Raw genomic sequence first — 23,612 nt, forward strand, 5'->3', positions numbered from 1 at the left:
ACTTGTACCCACTAATCTCCCTAACATATGTAACAATTTTGGTGTCAATAGCGTTTATGGGGGCTTTGCTATTCACTGCTTAAGTCGGCACGAAATTACGCGAAAATTATGCGAAATTTTACGTGAAATTACGAATGACTATGCAAAATCTATTGAATTTAGAAATCGTAATTACGTATAGGCGTGATTGCGAAAATTTATGTGAAATTTTGCTTAATCGTAATTTGCTGATTACAATCACCATTATCTATGAGACCTTTGGCACTGGAGAAGCACTCAGAGCTCTATAAAGCGCTTTCCACAGGATGGCATCACCAGTCTATTCAGCTGTTGCTGTGATGTGCCAAGTAGAGTTGGGCCGAACGGTTCGCCTGCGAACGGTTCCATGCAAACTTCCGTGGTTCGCGTTCGCGTCCCGCAGGCGAACGTTTGCGAAAGTTCGGTTCGCCCCATAATGCACCATGGAGGGTCAACTTTGACCCTCTACATCACAGTCAGCAGGCCCAGTGTAGCCAATTAGGCTACACTAGCCCCTGGAGCCCCACCCCCCTTATATAAGGCAGGCAGCGGCGGCCATTATGGTCACTCGTGTGCCTGCATTAGTGAGAGTAGGGCGAGCTGCTGCAGACTGTCTCTCATAGGGAAAGATTAGTTAGGCTTAGCTTGTTCCTGGCTGCATACCTGTTCTGTGAACCCACCACTGCATACCTGTTCATTGAACCCACCACTGCATACCTGTTCATTGAACCCACCACTGCATACCTGTTCAGTGAACCCACCACTGCATACCTGTTGTGTTCAGTGAACCCGCCACTGCATACCTGTTCTGTTCAGTGGACCCGCCACTGTATACCTGTTCAGTGAACCCGCCACTGCATACCTGTTGTGTTCAGTGAACCTGCCACTGCATACCTGTTCTGTGAACCCGCCACTGCATACCTGTTCTGTGAACCCACCACTGCATACCTGTTCAGTGAACCCACCACTGCATACCTGTTGTGTTCAGTGAACCCGCCACTGCATACCTGTTCTGTTCAGTGGACCCGCCACTGTATACCTGTTCAGTGAACCCGCCACTGCATACCTGTTGTGTTCAGTGAACCTGCCACTGCATACCTGTTCAGTGAACCCGCCACTGCATACCTGTTCTGTTCAGTGAACCAGCCACTGCATACCTGTTCTGTTCAGTGAACCCGCCACTGCATACCTGTTCTCGCCATGGTGCGCACCAGTCCAGCACGGCCGTCACTACACAAACAGCTGTTTGCGGTGCGTTACACGGTGAGTTTGGTGTGTCAGTGTGAAGCAGTACCTTAATTACACTACCTGATTGATGTATACACATGCAAGATGTTTTAACCACTTGCCGACCGCACGCTTATACCGTGCGTCGGCAAAGTGGCAGCTGCAGGACCAGCGACGCAGTATTGCGTCGCCAGCTGCAGGCTGATTAATCAGGAAGCAGCCGCTCGTGCGAGCGGCTGCTTCCTGTCAATTCACGGCGGAGGGCTCCGTGAATAGCCTGCGGGCCGCCGATGGCGGCTCGCAGGCTAAATGTAAACACAAGCGGAAATAATCCGCTTTGTTTACATTATACGGCGCTGCTGCGCAGCAGCGCCGTAAGGCAGATCGGCGATCCCCGGCCAATCAGCGGCCGGGGATCGCCGCCATGTGACAGGAGACAGCCTGTCACTGGCTGCACAGGACGGATAGCGTCCTGTGCAGCCCGGATCTCCAGGGGGGGCCAGGTAGGAGAGGGAGGGGGAGGATTTCGCCGCGGAGGGGGGCTTTGAGGTGCCCCCCCCCCGCAACACCCGGCAGGCAGGAGCGATTAGACCCCCCCCCAGCACATCATCCCCCTAGTGGGGAAAAAAGGGGGGCGATCTGGTCGCTCTGCCTGCACGCTGATCTGTGCTGGGGGCTGCAGAGCCCACCCAGCACAGATCAGCTAAGACAGCGCTGGTCCTTAAGGGGGGGTAAAGGGTGGGTCCTCAAGTGGTTAAAGCACTTTAGGCCTGTCATTTAGCATTCAATGTGATTTCTGCCCTTAAAACGCTGCTTTGCGTCAAATCCAGATTTTTCCCGGGGACTTTTGGCGTGTATCCCACTCCGCCATGCCCCCTCCAGGTGTTAGACCCCTTGAAACATCTTTTCCATCACTTTTGTGGCCAGCATAAATTTTTTTTTTTCAAAGTTCGCATCCCCATTGAAGTCTATTGCGGTTCGCGAACTTTAACGCGAACCGAACCTTCCGCAGAAGTTCGCGAACCCGGTTCGCGAACCTAAAATCGGAGGTTCGGCCCAACTCTAGTGCCAAGAAAAGCATGAATCAGCATGAAAGCATGAATCAGAAATGCTTGACTTGAGCGGAGGCCGGAGCAGAGCGGGAAAGCATACGGGAGAGGAGCCTGACAGCAGTTTCTGTTTTTCTGTTCCCTATCCTCACCCATTGGTTGCTGCAGGAACCTCCCTCCAATAGGAATAAGGCTGATTCCTATTGGAAGGAGGTTCCTGCAGCAACCAATGTGTGAGGGTCTCTATCACGGCGCAAACTCGAGTACGTAAGCAAGCTTGCTTACCCTCCTATGGTTTGAGTCAAGGATGGTAAACAATCGTACTCGTGTTCACGTTGTGATAGTTGTGTATCACGCGAACGCGAGTACGCATGTTCCTTCCTATAATGACGCAATCCCCTGATCCTCTGTGGGCCACAAAAGCCACGGGCCGTAGGTTGGGCATGACTGATGCAAGGTTTCCTCCTGGCTTGCATTGCTAGCTCAAAGAGGAACTGTAGTGACATATAGTAGAATGCAGTAAATTATTTCGAATACCCACTTTTACGGTAATTGTCCTGGTTTTAGCATCAGAAACACTTCCTATATCTTTATATTGCTGTACATTAAATATAGCCCTCCCTGTGAGGTTTAGCCTAAGCTGATTAGCTATGCAAAATTTTCTCCCCATCCCTCCCCCCCTTCCCCTCCAAGCATTGTGGGAGACCAGGTATATTCTGTACTGGCTCCGGAACTCTCAGTAACCAAACATTCCACAGTGATGGACCTTGCCAGCAGTAAAGATGTCGCCACCTCAGTCCTGTGATAAATTTCAAAATGCAAATTAGAGGGAGGACAGATTTTACAATGAGCATGCACTGACAATTTATAAATGAATACTGTAAAATATCATTCATTATGTTATTTTCCTCACTGTTACTCTTTAAAGAGGAACTATCAAAGAAAATGTTCTTCTGTAAACCTCACATACCTATAGAACTTTTAGGGCCCATTCGCACTATGGCAATTAGTGGGCTATTCCCGCTAATCGCAAAAGCGCTATCGCTTTTTAAAAGTGCTAGTGCTATTTTACCCTATGGCAGTGAGACTCACTTCCATGAATTGGCGCCGATCGCAGGCGTTTTGCGATTAGCACCAATTGCAAACACGTTACCTGCAGCATGTTTGGAGCGATTCTTGAGTGATCACGGTACAGTGCTTAGTAAAGCAGTGATTATTACCATGCTAATCGCGGGTAAGTCATTTGAGCAAAACGTTAGTGCTAAATGCTGGCGTTTTGCGATTTCACATTTGAACGGGACCTTAGCCAGCAACAATAGAACGTTTTTCAGAAGTCTCTAATCACAACCTGTGTGAAAAGAAAAACCTGGTGTATCAGCTTGTATATCAGCGCTTTGTAACAAAATCAGCGTTGGGGCAAGAGCTGTACAGTGTAGATAGATTCCACTTCTCTGTCACTATTCACAGAGGAATGATTTACTGTTTGTTTCTGCACTGCCCACACACACACTGCTTTTTCACATATGAGAACACCTGAGAGATTTTTTGGTTACAGAGAAAGGATGTGAAGAAAAGGACCTGTACTTTTTCATGTACTTGCATGCTTACATCCCCCACAGCCCCGGGCCGCCCATGAGGCGGGGTGAGGCAGGTTCCTCAGGCAGCAGAAGTGGGGGGAAGCGCCTACCTGGCTGTGAGCGGGGGGGGGGGGGGGGCTGTTGAGCTGGAGGGGGCAGCAGCAAGGAGGGGGGGGGCAGCAGGCACAGCGGTGGGGAGGAGGGGTCGGACCCCTTCTCCCTCACCTGGGTTCCCCAGCCCGCACCCCCCCTCCAGCTATTAACGCACTGTACAATTATCAGGCAGCGGGCGGGAAAGTGATAACTCACCTCCTTGACATTCAAGCGATGCTTTCCAACGTTTGTCACTTCCTGCAATGCCGCCCACTAGTACAATAGGAACGCAGCGCTGGAACGTCAAGGAGTCATCACTTCCCCGCTTGCTGCCTGATAATTGTACAGTGCATTAATGACTGAAGGGGGAGTGCAGGCCGGGGGTACCCTCCCCACCGCTGTGCCTACTGCCCCCCTTCCTGGCTTCTACCCCCTGCAGGCTACCTATACTGGGGGCAATTATACTACCTATGGGGGGGTGGAATCCACACAAGTTTGCATCAGGCAGCAAAAAGTCTAGAACCGGCCCTGCACCCCCCATTCAGAATGAGCTCTTTCTGGCTGCAAATGTTTACTTTACACTGCATGAGGCAGACAGAGACGCAGGAGCATCTGATGAGTAGAGATGACCCGAACCTACGATTTTCAGATCGTGAACCTCCCACGAAAGTTCGGTTTGCGCGAACTCCGCAATAGACTTCAATGGGGAGGCGGACATTGAAAACTAGAAAAATTTATGCTGGCCACAAAAGTGATGGAAAAGATGTTTCAAGGGGTCTAATACCTGGAGGGGGGCATGGCGTAGTGGGATACACACCAAAAGTCCCCTGGAAACATCCGGATTGGACGCAAAGCAGCGTTTTAAGGGCAGAAATCGCATTGAATGCTAAATTGCAGGCCTAAAGTGCTTTAAAACATCTTGCATTTGTATACAGTACATCACTCAGGGAGTGTAATTAGAGTACTGCTTCACACTGACACACCAAACTCACTGTGTAACGCACCGCAAACAGCTGTTTGTGTAGTGACGGCCGTGCTGGACTGATGCGCACCATGGCCAGATTGCTCTTCTTAACTCAGTGATATCAGGTAATGTCTGACTGTCTTATCAACTTTCGATGGTTCTTTCTCTACCAATGTTAAAGCTTACATCTATTTTTTTTTTAACTTACATTTTCTACTTGCTGTTCAGTACCTGAAACAAGAATCTATTATGGAGGGCAAGTCTGCCATTGTGACCATGGGTAATGGCCGGGGAATCAGGGTTCGATTCCAGTCTGGAGTGGGAGCCTGAGACCCATGCTGTAAAAGTAATGTACCTGCCCTGACCGTGCTTTGCAGACCAGGCATCTGTGGTCAGATGGACCCTTGACCCAGCGCAAGACGAACCACATTGAAAGCATTTGCCAAGAATGTGTTATGGAGGGCAAGTCTGCCATTCATTCAACTGTGTGAAACTTTCAATGGTACTTTCCCAGTACCATGGTGACCACGGGTAATGACCGGGGAATCCTGGTTCGATTCCGGTCCGGAGTGGGAGCCTAAGAAACGGCTACCACCACCACACATCCAAGGAAGGAAGCAGGCATGCTGTGGGCAAAGGAGCAGGAACGGCTACCACCACACATCCAAGGAAGGCAGCAGGCATGGCATCCACGTCCCGAGGCAGTGACCAAAAATAACAATACAGGAGGACTTTCGAGGCCTGGCTGCTGTATATGAGACGAATCAACTTAAAATCCTTTAACAAGAATCTGTTATGGAGGGCAAAGATGACACCAATTGCCTTTAACGAGAATCTGTTATGGAGGGCAAGTCTGCCATCCATTCAAGTGAAAGGTATGCACTCACTGCCAGGTATAATACAATGTGCAGTCAAAGATGCAGTGAAAGGTATGCAGTGACTGCAAACAGCCCTTAGAGTAGTGACGGCCGGGCTGGTGCGTACCATGATGAGAGTGCAGGTGATGGTGGCTTTCCAGCCCATATGGTCGCCGGGCTGAGGTAGCTGAATGACAGAACAGTGACTGTCCAGCTTATCAAATTTGGTCTGTCCACAATGTAGCAACGACCTTATTATCGTGGGTGTCCACCCCCCCTCCCCTGAGACACTCATATAGCCGGCGGTCATTGCTTCATTGTGATACGCAAGCCCCTTCACCGCGGCAAGGTAATGATCACGAAGGGGAATTGGCACATGTACATGCCTTTTGTTTTGTTGTTGCAACTGCATTGCAGCCAGAAAAATTAGGCAGGCATGTACATGCACCAGAAAAATTATCATAGCGGCCTTAAAAATTCAGGAATCCGCCTGGTGTCCTGGACCCTGTTGGTGGTGGCGGAGAAGGCAGTCAAGAGGCCTATGGGCAGAGATGCTGTGTGGGGAGCAAGTTAGTCTTGGGGCAGACAGTCACACAGCGTGCAGGCAGAGATGCTGTGTGTGAGGACTGACTTAGTCTTGGGGCGGGCAGTAGCCCTCCGGCATCCATGCCTCATTCATTTTGATAAAGGTGAGGTACTGAACACTTTTGTGACTTAGGCGACTTCTCTTCTCAGTGACAATGCCTCCAGCTGCGCTGAAGGTCCTTTCTGACAGGACGCTTGAGGCAGGGCAAGACAGAAGTTGGATGGCAAATTGGGACAGCTCTGGCCACAGGTCAAGTCTGCACACCCGGTAGTCCAAGGGTTCATCGCTGCTCACAGTGTCTACATCCACACTTAAAGCCAGGTGGGCACATGTCACGCACAGACAGATACCGGACAGGCACAGTGACTCTGCGTGCGCTCACGTAGGTAGGTAGGTGCACTGTGAACAACAGGTAGGTAGGTATATGCAGTACTGGGTATTACAATGAGCACCTGTCACACACAGACAGGTAGCGAACAGGCACAGTGACTCTGCGTGCGCTCACGTAGGTAGGTGGGTGCACTGTGAACAACAGGTAGGTAGGTATATGCAGTACTGGGTATTACAATGTGCACCTGTCACACACAGGCAGGTAGCGGACAGGCACAGTGACACTGCGTGCGCTCAACTCACATAGGTAGGTAGGTGCACTGTGAACAACAGGTAGGTAGGTAGGTATATGCAGTAATGGGTATTACAATGTGCACCTGTCACATACAGACAGGTAGCGGACAGGCACAGTGACACTGCGTGCGCTCAACTCACGTAGGAAGGTGGGTGCACTGTGAACAACAGGTAGGTAGGTATATGCAGTACTGGTTATTACAATGTGCACCTGTCACACACACACACACAGACATGTAGCGGACAGGCACAGTGACACTGCGTGCGCTCGACTCACGTAGGTAGGTGGGTGCACTGTGAACAACAGGTAGGTAGGTAAGTATATGCAGTACTGGGTATTACAATGTGCACCTGTCACACACAGACAGGTAGCAGACAGGCACAGTGACACTGCGTGCGCTCAGCTCACGTAGGTAGGTGGGTGCACTGTGAACAACAGGCAGGTAGGTACAGTGGCTTGCAAAAGTATTCGGCCCCCTTGAAGTTTTCCACATTTTGTCACATTACTGCCACAAACATGAATCAATATTATTGGAAATCCATGTGAAAGACCAATACAAAGGGGTGTACACGTGAGAAGTGGAACGAAAATCATACATGAGTCCAAGCATTTTTTACAAATCAATAACTGCAAAGTGGGGGTGTGCGTAATTATTCAGCCCCCTTTGGTCTGAGTGCAGTCAGTTGCCCATAGGCATTGCCTGATGAGTGCTAATGACTAAATAGAGTGCACCTGTGTGTAATCTAATGTCAGTACAAATACAGCTGCTCTGTGACGGTCTCAGAGGTTGTCTAAGAGAATATTGGGAGCAACAACACCATGAAGTCCAAAGTACACACCAGACAGGTCAGGGATAAAGTTATTTAGAAATGTAAAGCAGGCTTAGGCTACAAAACGACTTCCAAAGCCTTGAACATTCCACGGAGCACTGTTCAAGCGATCATTCTGAAATGGAAGGAGTATGGCATAACTGTAAGCCTACCAAGACAAGGCTGTGTACTTAAACTCACAGGCTGAACAAGGAGAGCGCTCATCAGAAATGCAGTCAAGAGGCCCATGGTGAGTCTGGACGAGCTGCAGAGATCTACAGCTCAGATGGAGGAATCTGTCCATAGGACAACTATTAGTCGTGCACTGCACAAAGTTGGCTCTTATGGAAGAGTGAAGAACAATGGCATTGTTAACAGAAAAGCATAAGAAGTCCTGTTTGCAGTTTGCCACAAGCCATGTGGGGGACACAGCAAACATGTGGAAGAAGGTGCTTCGGTAGGATGAGACCAAAATGGAACTTTTTGGCCAAAATGCAAAACGCTATGTGTGGCAGAAAACTAACACTGTACATCACTCAGAACACACCATCCCCACTGTCAAATATGGTGGTGGCAGCATCATGCTCTGGGGGTGCTTCTCTTCAGCAGGGACAGGGAAGCTGGTCAGAGTTGATGGGAAGATGGATGGAGCCAAATACAGGGCAATCTTGGAAGAAAACCTCTTGGAGTCTGCAAAACACTTGAGACGGGGGCGGAGGTTCACCTTCCAGCAGGACAACGACCCTAAAGATAAAGCCAGGGAAACAATGGAATTGTTTAAAACAAAACATATTCATGTGTTAGAATGGCCCAGTCAAAGTCCAGATCTAAATCCAATTGAGAATCTGTAGCAAGATCTGAAAACTGCTGTTCACAAACGCTGTCCATCTAATCTGACTGAGCTGGAGCTGTTTTGCAGAAGAATGGGCAAGGATTTCAGTCTCTAGATGTGCAAAGCTGGTAGAGACCGGATCAGGGAATAATGGCGCACAGCGCCTATGCATAAAAATGGTGGCGCAATAAAAAGATACGCTCGTTAGTACTGCATAATAATGGCGCACAGGGAAAAAAGAAGAAAAACGGCACACACTAACGTTATTTATCAATAGTGGCACACACTAACATTATTTATCAATAGTGCCGTTCATTTGCCAAACAGCAGACGTTATTGCCCACAGTAACGTTATTTATCAATAGCGCCCTACATAAGCCAAACTGCAGACGTTATTTAACTGCAAAACGGTGAATGGATTTAATGTAACACTGTCAAGGTTAGGCACCACTGGGGGGGTCTTAGGGTTAGGCACCATCAGGGGGGTCTTAGGGTTAGGCACCACCAGGGGGGTCTTAGGGTTAGGCACCACCAGGGGGGTGGTTAGGATTAGGCACCACCAGGGGGGTGGTTAGGATTAGGCACCACCAGGGGGGTCTTAGAGTTAGGCACCAACTGGGGGGGCTTAGGGTTAGGCACCACCAGGGGGGTCTTAGGGTTAGGCACCACCAGGGGGGTCTTAGGGTTAGGCACCACCAGGCAGGTCTTAGGGTTAAGCACCACCAGGGGGGTCTTAGGGTTAGGCACCACCGGGGGGTGTTAGGGGTTAGGGATAGGTACAGAGAGGGTTCTGTGTGTTAACGCTGAATAACGATAAGGCTTTAACGCTAAATAACAATAAGGCTTTAACGTTACATAACAATAAGGCTTTAACGTTAAATAGCGATAAGCGGCAAACGGATTAGCGGCAACACCGTGCACCATTATTCGCAGGCGCCATTTTCAGATGGATCCGGTAGAGACATACCCTAAAAGACTGGCAGCTGTAATTGCAGCAAAAGGTGGTTCTACAAAGTACTGACTCAGGGGGCCGAATAATTACACACATCCCACTTTGCAGTTATGGATTTGTAAAAAATGTTTGGAATAATGTATGATTTTCATTCCACTTCTCACGTGTACACCACTTTGTACTGGTCTTTCATGTGGAATTCCAATAAAGTTGATTCCTGTTTGTGGCAGTAATGTGACAAAATGTGGAAAACTTCAAGGGGGCCGAATACTTTTGCAAACCACTGTATATGCAGTACTGGGTATTACAATGGGTAACAGTAAATTCGGGCGCCTGAGGCAAGTGGACAAATCGGGTGCCGCCATTCACTCCCATAATAAATATCGTTTAATGGGCGCCCGACAGGAAAAAAGGGCGCCGGAGAAAAATAACGTTTTATAAGCGGCGCCCGGAGACTTTTACTGGTTTATAACTGCTTCTCATGATTACACATTACTTTATGATTTATAATTTTTTAAACATTATTTTTAAACGAAAAACAGTACAATCTTTTTTAAAACATTATTTTTAAACGAAAAACAGCACAATATTTTTTTCACACGTTATTAATGCTTATCACAGGGGGGTCTTAGGTTTAGGCACCACCAGGGGGGTCTTAGGTTTAGGCACCACCAGGGGGGTCTTAGGTTTAGGCACCAACAGGGGGGTCTTAGGTTTAGGCACCACCAGGGGGGTCTTAGGTTTAGGCACCAACAGGGGGGTCTTAGGTTTAGGCACCACCAGGGGAGTCTTAGGTTTAGGCACCATCAGGGGAGTCTTAGGTTTAGGCACCACCAGGGGGGTCTTAGGTTTAGGCACCAACACGGGGGTCTAGGGGTTAGGGGTAGGTACAGGGAGGGTTACTTACTATTTTTTTTTAAACGTTATTATACGTTTCACTTTTTAAACGGAAGATTAACGTTTTCACAATTGCCAATTTCATGCACATTATTTAATGATTTATAACTTTATAAAACATTATTTTTAAACGAAATATAGTACATTATATTTTTAAACGTTATCCATGTTTATCGTTTAAAACCCAGCGCCCTTTTTTCCCAGCGCCCCTTTTTAACGTACGCATTACAATGTGCAGCTGCCTGTCACACACACAGGTAGTCACTGAATGTATTGGGCCTGACTGGCAGTGGCACACACACAGTATGAATTAGCAAGGCTGTCTATGCAACACAAGTGTCAGTGGGACACACACAGAAGGAAAAAAAGTAGATCACAAGAACAAAATTAGCTCTCAAAAGAGCTGTTGTGGGGTGCTATTTTAGCAATAAGAATCAGCAAGGAGCAAGATAAGAAGCATACAAGAGCCTAACTAATCTTTCCCTATGAAAGAGTCTTCAGCAGCTGTCCCTTCTCTATTTACTGCAGGCACACAAGTGAGTATAACTTCTGGAAAAGTTCCCGATTCGCCGTGATCGCGAACCACGGAAGTTCGCCGGGAACCGTTCGCCGGCAAACCGTTCAGGCCATCTCTACTGATGAGTTATTTACACACTATTTGAAGCTATATTTCTGCTTTCTATCATTTTGAAGACATTTTACTCACAAGATTACAGCCAGTGAAGACTGTTTCTGTATGCTGGGTTTGCTGGACACAATCCTCCATAGTAATGCTCAAAGTAAAAACTGTTCTCTGTAAATGTCATACTTTCTTCACATAAAAAATTAAAAGATGAAAAAAAGCCTTTGTATTGCTATTTGCTTGCAATTAATGGAAATATATGTGGCATTTAGAATTTTAGTTAACTTTCAGTTTGATTCATTAAGCTTCTCTGTTAAAGCAACGCAGCTTAATGTGAGGAGTGCGAGATGTGCGCACACAACGCACAGTGGTGCACTGGTAAATTTCTCACGCTCCTTGCTAATAACGCTCACTCCATTCATCCCGCTATTAGCCCCGTCGGGTCCAGGGGCTTTAAAGGACGTGATCCCCACAATTTGCTTGGCCCAATAGGCTGCCTGTCACTTGAAAGGAAGCCTACTGGGCCATTCAAAACATTGGGATCAAGTTCTAGATAGTCACTGGACCTGACGTGGCTCAGGGCGGGAGGAGTGAAGCTACCGTTATTAGCAAGGAGCGTGAATTTAGCAGTGCAGCTTAAGATTACCTGATTGATAGTTGTCCTTTAACGACTTAAGGACCGCCTAATGCCGATAGGTGGCGGCGGGTTTAAGTGGTTATTACATGGAAACGGCTGCTCGTTCGAGCGGCCTTTCCATGTCAGTTCACGGAGACTGTCTCCGTGAACAGTGTGCGAGCCGCCGATCGCGGCTCGCACGCCTAATGTAAACACGCGGGGAAGAAATCCCCGCTGTTTACATCAATACGGCGCTGCCTATCCTACATGGCGCAGGAGGGATATCCGTCCTGCACAGCCTAACAAGGAAGAGGGAGGTAAGGGAAAGGAGGGAGCGCGGAAAACGCTGTAGAGGGGGACTTTGAAGAGCCCCCCCCCCCCCGCTCGGCCACACGGAGCGGCGGCGATCATATGCTTCTTATGTTTGCGCTGTCCCCATGCTCCCTCCCTCCCTCCCTCCATCAGCCAATCAGAGTGATCAGCTGTCATAGGCTTCAGCCTATGACAGCCGATCGCTCCCCAGTGTATGGAGGGGACAGCCGTGTCACACGGCTGTCCCCAGTACAGCGCTGCTGCTGATTGCATTGCTGTACAAGTAAATAGATGACGATCACGCCGTCTAACAGTCTCCCGAGCGGCTATTGCCGCTCGGAGACTAAAGAGGGGGCGGAGCTCCGCAGCGTGCGCGAGATCTCATGTCAATTAGAGCCCCAGGACTTGACGCCAATTGGCGTTAGGCAGTCCTGGGGCTGCCGCCGCAACCACGCCCGTTGGCGTGGGGCGGTCGTAAAGTAGTTAAAGGACATCCGAGGTGAAAATAAATTGATGAGAAAAACAATCTGTCCTCATTCTACTAAAAATGACCTTTTTTATATACCCCACAGTTTTATGTTAATTTTAAATATTTTTTTTTAATTTTTCACAGTTTAACCACTTTACCCCCGCGCGTACGGATTTCTCCGCCCCTTTTTCCATCCTTTCACCCCCAGGGACGGAGAAATCCGTACTCTGCGCACTCCCGCCGCTGTCCGCGCTCCCACTCGTAAACACGCCGCCCGCCGCTAGTAAACACGCCGCCGCCCGCTCGCCCGGAGATCAATGAACGGGAAAATCCATTCCCGTTCGTTGATCTCAGCCCCGCAATGATCTGCTGCCGCTCGGCTGAGCAGCCCGATCATTGTGAAAAAATAACAAAGTCCCAGCCTCTTTCTACTTCCTGCAAGAGTCCAGAAGGACGCTTGCAGGTCGTATGAAACAAATTGGTAATGTTGCCATCTTGTGGCCAAATAGTAAACTACACCCTAACCATTTTTTACACACAAATAAACTTGTTTTACACAAAAAATTAACTCCTTACCTCCCACACTCCCCAATTTTTTTTTTTTGTAATTAAAAAAAAAATAAAAAATTTACAATTTAAAAAAAATACATAAATAGTTACCTTAGGGACTGAACTTTTTAAATATTTATGTCAAGAGAGTATAACACTGTTACTTTATAAACAATGGGCTTGTAATTAGGGATGGACGCAAAACTGAAAAAAATGCACCTTTATTTCCAACTAAAATATTGGCGGTAAACATTGTGATAGGGACATAATTTAAACGGTTTTATAACCGGGATAAATAGGCATATACATTTAATGGGTTTTAATTACAGTAGCATGCATTATTTAAAAACTATAAAGGCCGAAAACGGAAAAATAATAATTTTTTTCCCACATTTTTTCCTATTTTCCCATTAAAACACATTTAGAATAAAATTATTCTTGGCATAATGTCCCACCTAAAGAAAGCCTAATTGGTGGCGAAAAAAACAAGATATAGTTCATTTCATTGCGATAAGTAATGATAAAATTATAGACGAATGAATGGAAGGAGCGCTGAAAGGTGAAAATTGCTCTGGTGGTCAGGGGGTAAAACCCCTCAGTTGGGAAGTGGTTAATTGTCTCTGCTCAATGACATAGTCATTGAAGTATGTCAGAGCTCAAATTTATGAATTATTGACCCTTTTTATCTCTTTCCTGCTCTCAGAAGCCATTTATTGCCAAGAAAGTGTTTTATGGCTGTAATTACTTATCAGTGAGGATTATGCTATAATCCGACCCGTTCCCGACCCGGACCGAAGGTGTCACTTGCATACCGGATGCTTAACTTTTTCAGGCAGAGAAAGAAAAAAAGGAACACAGCACAGTTATTTGTGTGCTTGGCACTGTTCATACACGTCTATCTTATCATGTCAAATGTCACCTCGGTTGTCCTTTAAGAAATCTGTGCATAAATTGATATCTGCAAATGCAATAGCGTTGAAAAAAAAACTGTCCAATATTGACTGGGAGAGGGTTGTCTTTTTTTTAAATGATAGCTTGCAAATGGAAAAGAGCACTGGGGAATCAATAGCTACATATGTTTAGATAGCATTGAATGCTACACAGCTAGCCATAGAGGTGATTCAATCCATTTTAAAAAATAAATCAGTTTAAAGAGGAACTCAAGTGAAAATAATGTAATAAAAAAGTGCTTTATTTTTACAATAATTATGTATAAATGATTTAGTCAGTGTTTGCCCATTGTAAAATCTTTAAAATCCCTGATTTACATTGTGACATTTATTACATGGCGACATTTTTACTGTTGGCAGGTGAAGTAGCTGCTGCATGCTTTTTTGGCAGTTAGAAACAGCTGTAAACAGCTATTTCCCACAATGCAGCAAGATTCACAGACAGGAAACTGCCAAGAGTACGTACTTTTCTTGTTTCTTGTGGGAGGAGTTTAACCACAATATCAGCCATACAGCGCTCCCTGATGGTCTGTTTGTAAAAAGGAATAGATTTCTCATGTAAAAGGGGGTATCAGCTACTGATTGGGATAAAGTTCAATTCTTGGTCGGAGTTTCACTTGAAATCTATTTGACATTGAGCAATAAAAGTTAATAAAACATTAACTTATCACCAGTTTAAATTAGGGGGTAAGAACATTTTGGACTCGATTCACTAAAGGGTGCTAAGTGTTAGCACGCCAGTGAAAAGTCACTTTGCATGTGCTAAAATGCTTTGCACGTGCTATTGTAACAATTGGTGTCAGCAAAACAGATTTTCTGATTATTGGTGATCTGCAGTATCACCAATAATACAGATGCTATACCTGATTATGTGGTGATCTGCAGAATCACCAATAATGCTAGTATAGCCAGACACAGGACAACCAATGTAAGATAGTGTTTGGTGCAACAGTAATGAGTAAGAGGAGATCTCCCGAGGAGCGGGTGACTCAGACAGTACTGCAGCCAATGATCACCTGAGGAGCCGGTAATTCAGACTGTACTGCAGCCAGTGGACACCTGAGGAGCAGGTACCACTGACTGTGCTGCAAGGATGATCACCTGAGGAGCAGGCGATTAAGACTATACTGCAGCCAGTGGACACCTGAGGAGCAGGAACCACTGACTGTGCTGCAAAGGATGATCACCTGAGGAGCAGGCGATTAAGACTATACTACAGCTAGTGGACACCTGAGGAGCAGGTGTTACAGACAGTGCTGCAAAGGCTGATCACCTGAGGAGCAGGTGATTAAGACTATACTGCAGCTAGCGGACACCTGAGGAGCAGGTGTTACAGACAGTGCTGCAGCTGAGCTTCACCTGAGGAGCAGGTGATTAAGACTATACTGCAGCTAGTGGACACCTGAGGAGCAGGTGTTATAGACAGTGCTGCAGCTGAGCTTCACCTGAGGAGTAGTTAAAAGCTACTAGAGATCCCTCACCAGTGGCTAGGCCCACCGGTGAGGACAGAAAGGTCAGACAAGCAGAGTAGGCAACGTACGGACAGATAAAGTACAAAGACAGAAGGCTGATTCAGTGTCACGCTCAGGCAGAGTCGGCAACAGGAATCAGATGGGCAGAGGTACAGAATCAACAAGCAGGAGAATAGTCAAAGGAAGCAGAAGGTCATAACAGATAATACAATGCAATTAGTACTTTAAGCTATCAACAGAATCTGGCCAAGTGTGGATCCCCAGCTCCAGCTGGTTCTAGCACACTTTAGGATCTGACTGGGGTCTGAGCGCTAACACGTTAGCATTCGCAACGGCAGACACGGGGCAACTGACAGACTAGTACTATATATACAGAGATGCCCCGCAGCGCCGCCCCCATCACTCAGCCAATCCAAAGTACCGTTGGAGTCAGCTGACTTGGCAGATCAGCTGACTCCCCTTCTATTCGCATACAGGTCCTGTCGCCTGGCGTGCGTGCGTAGCCCTCAATCTATGTGCAATAGAAGGACCAGGCAGAGCAGCAGCATGTAACTGCGTGGCAGAGGCCGCCGGCTGATACGCGGAGATAGCCGCCAGGCCGCTTGCCTCTGTGGCGGTATCTCCGCTATCTATTACAGTACCCCCCCCCTGAGGAGTGGACCCCGGACACTCAGGGTGTAACTCATGAAACTCTTTCCTCAGCATGCATGCGACAATCCGGCACCCAAGTTCTCTCCTCCAGACCATACCCCTTCCAGTGGACCAGATATTGTACAGAATTCTGCACCAATCGAGAATCCAATATCTTCTCGATCTCATACTCAGGTTGGTCGTCAACCATCACGGGGGGGAGAGGAATCCACGTGCACCGCAGGCTTTAACAGAGAAACATGGAATGATCTCACACCTCTCATGCTGGCTGGGAGATCAATCGTATAAGTGACCTCATTAATCTTTCTGGACACAGGGTATGGGCCTACAAATCTGGGTCCTAACTTAGGTGACGGTTGTTTCAACGCCAAATGCCGAGTAGATATCCACACCATGTCCCCTGGGGAAAACTTCCACTCTACAGACAGTCTCTTATCCACCTGTTTCTTCTGAGTCTGGAAAGCCTTTCCCAAATTCCTCTTAACTAACACCCAAATCTTCTTTAATGCCCTTGTAACGATTGGTGTCAGCACACAGAGTGTATCTGATTATTGATGATCTGCAGTATCACCAATAATACAGATGTTATACCTGATTATATGGTGATCTGCAGAATCACCAATAATACAAGTATAGCTAGACACAGGACACCTATGTAATGTGAGTGTTTAGTGCAACAGTAAGAGAGGTTATCTCCCGAGGAGCGGAAGATACAGACACTACTGCAGCCAAGGATTCCCTGAAGAGCAGGGAATTGGACTGCACTGCAGCCAGTGGACACCTGAGGAGCAGGTGGCCTCTGACGGTGTAGATACTAATCTCCTTAAGAGGAGGAGATGGAGATTGTACTGCAGCCAGGAATTCCCTGATGACTCAGGAATCAGACTGTACTGCAGCCAAGGATTCCCTGATGGGCTGGGAATCAGACTGTACTGCAGCCAGTGGACTCCTATAGGTAAAGTCCCCTGACTGGACTGTAAAGAGACTTCCTGAGGAGCAGGCAGCCTTTACAGCTAATGGACACCTATAGAGTTGGTGTCGCAAAGAGTACAGAGAGGCTGTGCACTCAAGGAACGAGTGACAGCCAGAAGGGTCGTACAAGCCAGGTCGGCAACACACGAGCAGATAAGGTACAGAGACAGAAGACTGATATGGTATCCAGGTACAGGCCAGGTTGGCAACGGGTAGACAGATAGGCAAGGTACCGAATCAGTAAGCAGGAGAGAGGTCAGCAAAGCCAGGGATCATAACAGGTAACAATATAGCACAATCCTATTCTGAGGTGTGAGGTCCTTGGTCTCAACACCCTGGAACTGGTCTGAAGTATAACACAGTAATCTCCTAATCTTGGGTGTGAGGTCCGTGGTCTCAACACCCGGGAACTAGTCTGAAGTATAACACAGTAATCTCCTAATCTTGGGTGTGAGGTCCTTGGTCTCAACACCCGGGAACTAGTCTAAAGTATAACACAGTAATAACACAGTAATTCCCTAGTCTTAGGTGTGAGGTCCTTGGTCTCAACACCTGGAAACTAGTCTGAAGTATAACACAGTAGTAACACAGTAGCGCCTGAGCGGAATCTGGCTAAGTGTGAATTCCCAGTTCCAACTGGTTCTAACACACTGTAAGATCTGACTGAGGTCTGAGTGCTCACACGTGAGTATTCGCAACGGCAGACAACCAGAAACTGCCAAGCAAGTTCCATATATACTACAGCGCTCCGCAGCGCCGCCCCAGCCACTCAGCCAATCCAGAGTCCAGCTGGGATCAGCTGATCGGAATGATCAGCTGATTTCCCTACTGCTGGCATAAAGGTCCTGCCGCCTGGCGCGCGCGTAGCTCTCCATCTGTGTGCACTAAAAGGCCCAGGCGAACCAGAGACATGTTGCTGCACGGAAAAAGCCGCCGGCTTGGACGCGGAGACAGCCGCCCTGCCGCTTGCCCGCACGGCGGCATCTCCGCTATTCATTACAGTACCCCCCCCTCCTGAGGAGTGGAGTCCGGACACTTCCCACCCGGCTTCCCAGGGTGTAAGTCATGAAACTCTTTTTTTAATTCCTCCGCATGCAATCCGGCACCCAAGTTCTCTCCTCCAGACCATACCTTTTCCAGTGGACCAGATACTGCACAGAATTTTGCACTAAGCGAGAGTCTAGAATCTTCTCGATCTCATACTCAGGTTGGCCATCCACCATCACAGGGGGGGGGGGGGGAGGAATCCACTTGCACTGCCGGCTTCAACAGAGACACATGGAATGATCTCACACCTCTCATGCTGGGTGGGAGATCAATTGCATAAGTGACATTATTAATTTTTCTGGACACTGCATATGGTCCTATAAATCTAGGTCCTAGTTTGGGTGACGGTTGTTTTAAGGCCAAATGTCGAGTGGATACCCCCACCATGTCCCCTGGAGAAAACTTCCACTCTACAGACCGCCTTTTATCTGCCTGTTTCTTCTGAGTCTGGAAAGCTTTCCCCAAGTTCCTCTTAACCATTTCCCAAATCTCCCTCAAAGCTCTCTGCCAATCCTCCAAGGCCGGAAATGGTGTAGATGCCACAGGCAACGGGGCAAACTTGGATGATCTCCTCGAAACTACCTGAAATGGGGAAAATCCTGAAGAGGAACTCTTCAGATTGTTATGTGCAAATTCCGCGAATGGCAAAAATTTTACCCAATCGGACTGTACATCTGCCACATAACATCTTAGAAATTGCTCAAGGGACTGGTTAACTCTCTCGGTCTGGCCATTTGTCTGTGGGTGGTAGCCTGATGAAAATGCAAGATCCATACCCAGCTGATGGCAAAAGGTTTTCCAAAATTTTGACACAAACTGGACTCCCCGATCTGACATTACATTCTCCGGAATGCCATGCAGCCGGAAAACGTGCTGGATGAAGAGATCAGCCAACTCTTGGGCCGAGGGGAGTCCTTTCAATGGAACAAAATGGGCCATCTTACTGAATCTATCTACTACCACCCAAATGACCGTCTTGCCCTCAGACCTGGGGAGTTCTCCTACAAAATCCATGGACAAATGAGTCCATGGTTCACTTGGCACTGGTAGGGGTTGTAAAGTACCCACAGGTGCCTGATGAGAGGGCTTGCTTCTAGCACAAACTGCACATTCCCTCACAAACTCCTTACAATCTGTTGCTAATGTAGGCCACCAAGCCTATCTGGCCAACAAATCCTGAGTTCTGGTGGCCCCTGGATGACCTGCATTCTTATGGGAATGGAACAGGTGTAAGAGTTGCAGGCGAAAGTGTAGTGGTACAAACATAACTCCCTCAGGCTTCCCCTTTGGAACATCCTGTTGATAAGGACTCAGAGTGGCTGTCCAATCTTTTCAGGTCTCAGTAGCTGCCAGGACTACCTTCTGAGGTAGGATAGTTTCAGGGGTTGAGGGCTGCACTGTCTCGGGCTCGAAACACCTGGACAAGGCGTCAGCTTTGACGTTTTTACTACCTGGAGTATACGTTATAACGAATCTGAATCTTGAAAAGAACAAAGACCACCGGGCCTGGCGAGGACTAAGTCTTTTGGCGCCCTCTATGTACTCCAAATTCTTATGATCCGTGTAAACTGTGATAGTATGCTCTGCCCCTTCCAGCCAATGTCACCACTCTTCAAAAGCTAGTTTAATGGCCAAAAGCTCTCGGTTGCCAATATCGTAGTTTTTCTCTGCAGGGGAAAACCTACGGGAAAAGTAAGCGCACGGATGAAGTTTGCCCTGCAAACCAGAGCATTGAGACAATACAGCCCCCACCCCAACCTCTGAGGCATCGACCTCCACTATAAAGGGAAATGTGACATCCACATGTCTCAAAATGGGTGCAGAACAGAACAGTTTTTTCAGAGTAGAAAAAGCGGAATGCGCCTCTGCTGACCAATGGTAAGTATCAGCCCCCTTCTTGGTGAGACTGGTGAGAGGTGAAACTACTGAAGAGTACCCCTTGATGAATCTCCTGTAGTAATTGGCAAAACCCAAGAATCTTTGGAGTGCCTTCAAACCTACAGGCTGAGGCCACTTCAAAACAGCAGAGACCTTTTCTGGATCCATGGAGAGGCCAGACGTAGAGATAATATACCCCAAGAAGGAAACAGATGTAACCTCGCAGAGGCATTTTTCCAATTTAGCATAAAGTGAATTCTGTCTTAATTTCTTTAACACGAATTTGACATGCTTGCAATGTTCCAACAGGTTGGGAGAAAAGATCAATATGTCGTCTAGATACACTAAGACGAATTTCCCCAGCACCTCCCTAAATACCTCATTTATCAACTCCTGGAAGACGGCAGGAGCGTTACACAACCCGAAGGGCATCACCAGATATTCGTAGTGCCCGTCGGGTGTGTTGAAGGCCGTCTTCCATTCGTCACCATCTCTAATTTGTACTAGGTTGTATGCGCCTCCTAAATCCAGTTTAGAGAAGATCTTGGCATTGGTCACCTGAGCGAACAAATCGTCAATCAAGGGCAATGGATAACGATTTTTCACTGTGATCTTATTTAAACCTCGGTAATCAATGCAGGGGCGGAGGCCTCCATCCTTTTTCTGTACGAAAAAGAATCCTGCCCCAGCTGGTGAACGAGAAGGGTGAATAAAACCCTTGGCCAAATTCTCTTTGATGTACTCCTGCATTGCTACTTTTTCAGGTCCTGATAAATTATAAAGGTGATCCCTTGGAGGCATACAACCAGATCTTAAATCAATGGGACAATCAAAAGTACGGCGAGGAGGGAGTTTATCTGCAGATTTAGGGCAGAACACAACAGCAAATTCTGCGTACTGTACTGGCACACCTTTAACCTGAATCTTGGTGGCACCCACGGTTACCTTCTCCAAACAGTGATGATGACAATGGGCCGACCAGCTATTTAGCTGACCTGAAGCCCAGTCAATCAGAGGGGAGTGAAGTTGTAACCATGGCATACCAAGAAAAATGGTGGAGGTTGTCATGTGCAGGACCAGAAATTGTAAACTATCTCTGTGTGGCACCCCAACAGTACACACCAACACAGGGGTCTGAGAAAGAGGTTGTCTACTTTGCAAAGGAGAGTCATCTACTGCAGTGACCAAAATCTGTTGGTCCAAAGGGAGCAAGGGAATTCCCATTTTTTTTTTGCAAAATCATATTCAATGAAGTTAGCCGCAGAACCAAAGTCTATAAAGGCTTCAGTGAAGACAGTCTGACCCTCCCATGTGATCGAACAGGGAAGGAGCAGACGATTATCGTTTAGAGGTAGTGACTGCTCGCCTAGGGTATTACCTCTGACTACACCTAGGCGGCAGCGTTTCTCGACTTTTTAGGACAAGTCTGAACCTTGTGACCCTCCTCTGCACAGTATAAACAGAGTCTTTCCGTTTTCCTGCGATTCTTTTCCACCTGCGTCAGTCTAGAGTGTCCAATTTGCATTGGCTCAGGTGGGGGCGATACAGGTGGGGAAGAGACGTAGGAGACATATCTTACAGCATTTCTACCCCGGGTCTGTTTTTGATAGCGTAAACAGCGATCAACCCGTACTGCCAAAGAGATTGCCTCGTCAATGGACTTGGGTTCGGGATGTCCTAACATTAAGTCAGAAACTGCATCTGATAAACCTGACAAAAAACAGTCTAACAGTGCATACGTTCCCCACCTAGCTGACACAGCCCACTTCCTGAACTCAGCTGCGTAAACTTCGACCGGATCTCTACCCTGACGCAGAGTCTTAAGCTTCCGCTCAGCGGTGGAAGCAATATCCGGATCATCATATATAATGGCCATAGCCTTAAAAAAATCCTGAACTGATGACAAAGCCTCATGCTCTGCATGAAGGCTATATGCCCATGTTTGTGAATCCCCTGACAAAAGGGTCTTTATAAACGTAATTCTCTGCGTTTCAGTTCCCGACAAGTTAGGTCTTAACTCAAAATAAGACAGCACTTAATTTCTAAAGTTCTGAAAGTTAGATCTATGTCCAGAAAACTTTTCAGGTACAGACATTCGAAGGTCTGTAACTGGAGGGGATCGCACTGCATTCACAGCCGTTTGGAGGACCTGTATTGACCCAGACAAAGCGGTGATCTGAGTCTGTTGGCCATCAAGCACCCTGATGAAATTTTCCACCGAGGTGACTAGTCCGTCAATTTGGTTGTGGAGTGTGTCCATATTGTTTTGGCCTGCCATTCTGTAACGATTGGTGTCAGCACACAGAGTGTATCTGATTATTGATGATCTACAGTATCACCAATAATACAGATGTTATACCTGATTATATGGTGATCTGCAGAATCACCAATAATACAAGTATAGCTAGACACAGGACACCTATGTAATGTGAGTGTTTGGTGCAACAGTAAGAGAGGTTATCTTCCGAGGAGCGGAAGATACAGACACTACTGTAGCCAAGGATTCCCTGAAGAGCAGGGAATTGGACTGCACTGCAGTCAGTGGACACCTGAGGAGCAGGTGGCCTCTGACGGTGTAGATACTAATCTCCTTAAGAGGAGGAGATGGAGATTGTACTGCAGCCAGGGATTCCCTGATGACTCAGGAATCAGACTGTACTGCAGCCAAGGATTCCCTGATGGGCTGGGAATCAGACTGTACTGCAGCCAGTGGACTCCTATAGGTCAAGTCCCCTGACTGGACTGTAAAGAGACTTCCTGAGGAGCAGGCAGCCTTTACAGCTAATGGACACCTATAGAGTTGGTGTCGCAAGGAGTACAGAGAGGCTGTGCACTCAAGGAACGAGTGACAGCCAAAAGGGTCATACAAGCCAGGTCGGCAACACACGAGCAGATAAGGTACAGAGACAGAAGACTGATACGGTATCCAGGTACAGGCCAGGTTGGCAACGGGTAGACAGGTAGGCAAGGTACTGAATCAGTAAGCAGGAGAGAGGTCAGCAAAGCCAGGGATCATAACAGGTAACAATATAGCACAATCCTATTCTGAGGTGTGAGGTCCTTGGTCTCAACACCCTGGAACTGGTCTGAAGTATAACACAGTAATCTCCTAATCTTGGGTGTGAGGTCCTTGGTCTCAACACCCGGGAACTAGTCTGAAGTATAACACAGTAATCTCCTAATCTTGGGTGTGAGGTCCTTGGTCTCAACACCCGGGAACTAGTCTGAAGTATAACACAGTAATAACACAGTAATTCCCTAGTCTTAGGTGTGAGGTCCTTGGTCTCAACACCCGGGAACTAGTCTGAAGTATAAAACAGTAGTAACACAGTAGCGCCTGAGCGGAATCTGGCTAAGTGTGAATTCCCAGTGAATTCCCAACTCTCTCCTCCAGACCATACCCCTTCCAGTGGACCAGATATTGTACAGAATTCTGCACCAATCGAGAATCCAATATCTTCTCGATCTCATACTCAGGTTGGTCGTCAACCATCACGGGGGGGAGAGGAATCCACGTGCACCGCAGGCTTTAACAGAGAAACATGGAATGATCTCACACCTCTCATGCTGGCTGGGAGATCAATCGCA

The sequence above is a fragment of the Hyperolius riggenbachi genome, chromosome 1 (genome assembly GCF_040937935.1).
Source record: "Hyperolius riggenbachi isolate aHypRig1 chromosome 1, aHypRig1.pri, whole genome shotgun sequence".
NCBI lineage: Eukaryota > Metazoa > Chordata > Amphibia > Anura > Hyperoliidae > Hyperolius > Hyperolius riggenbachi.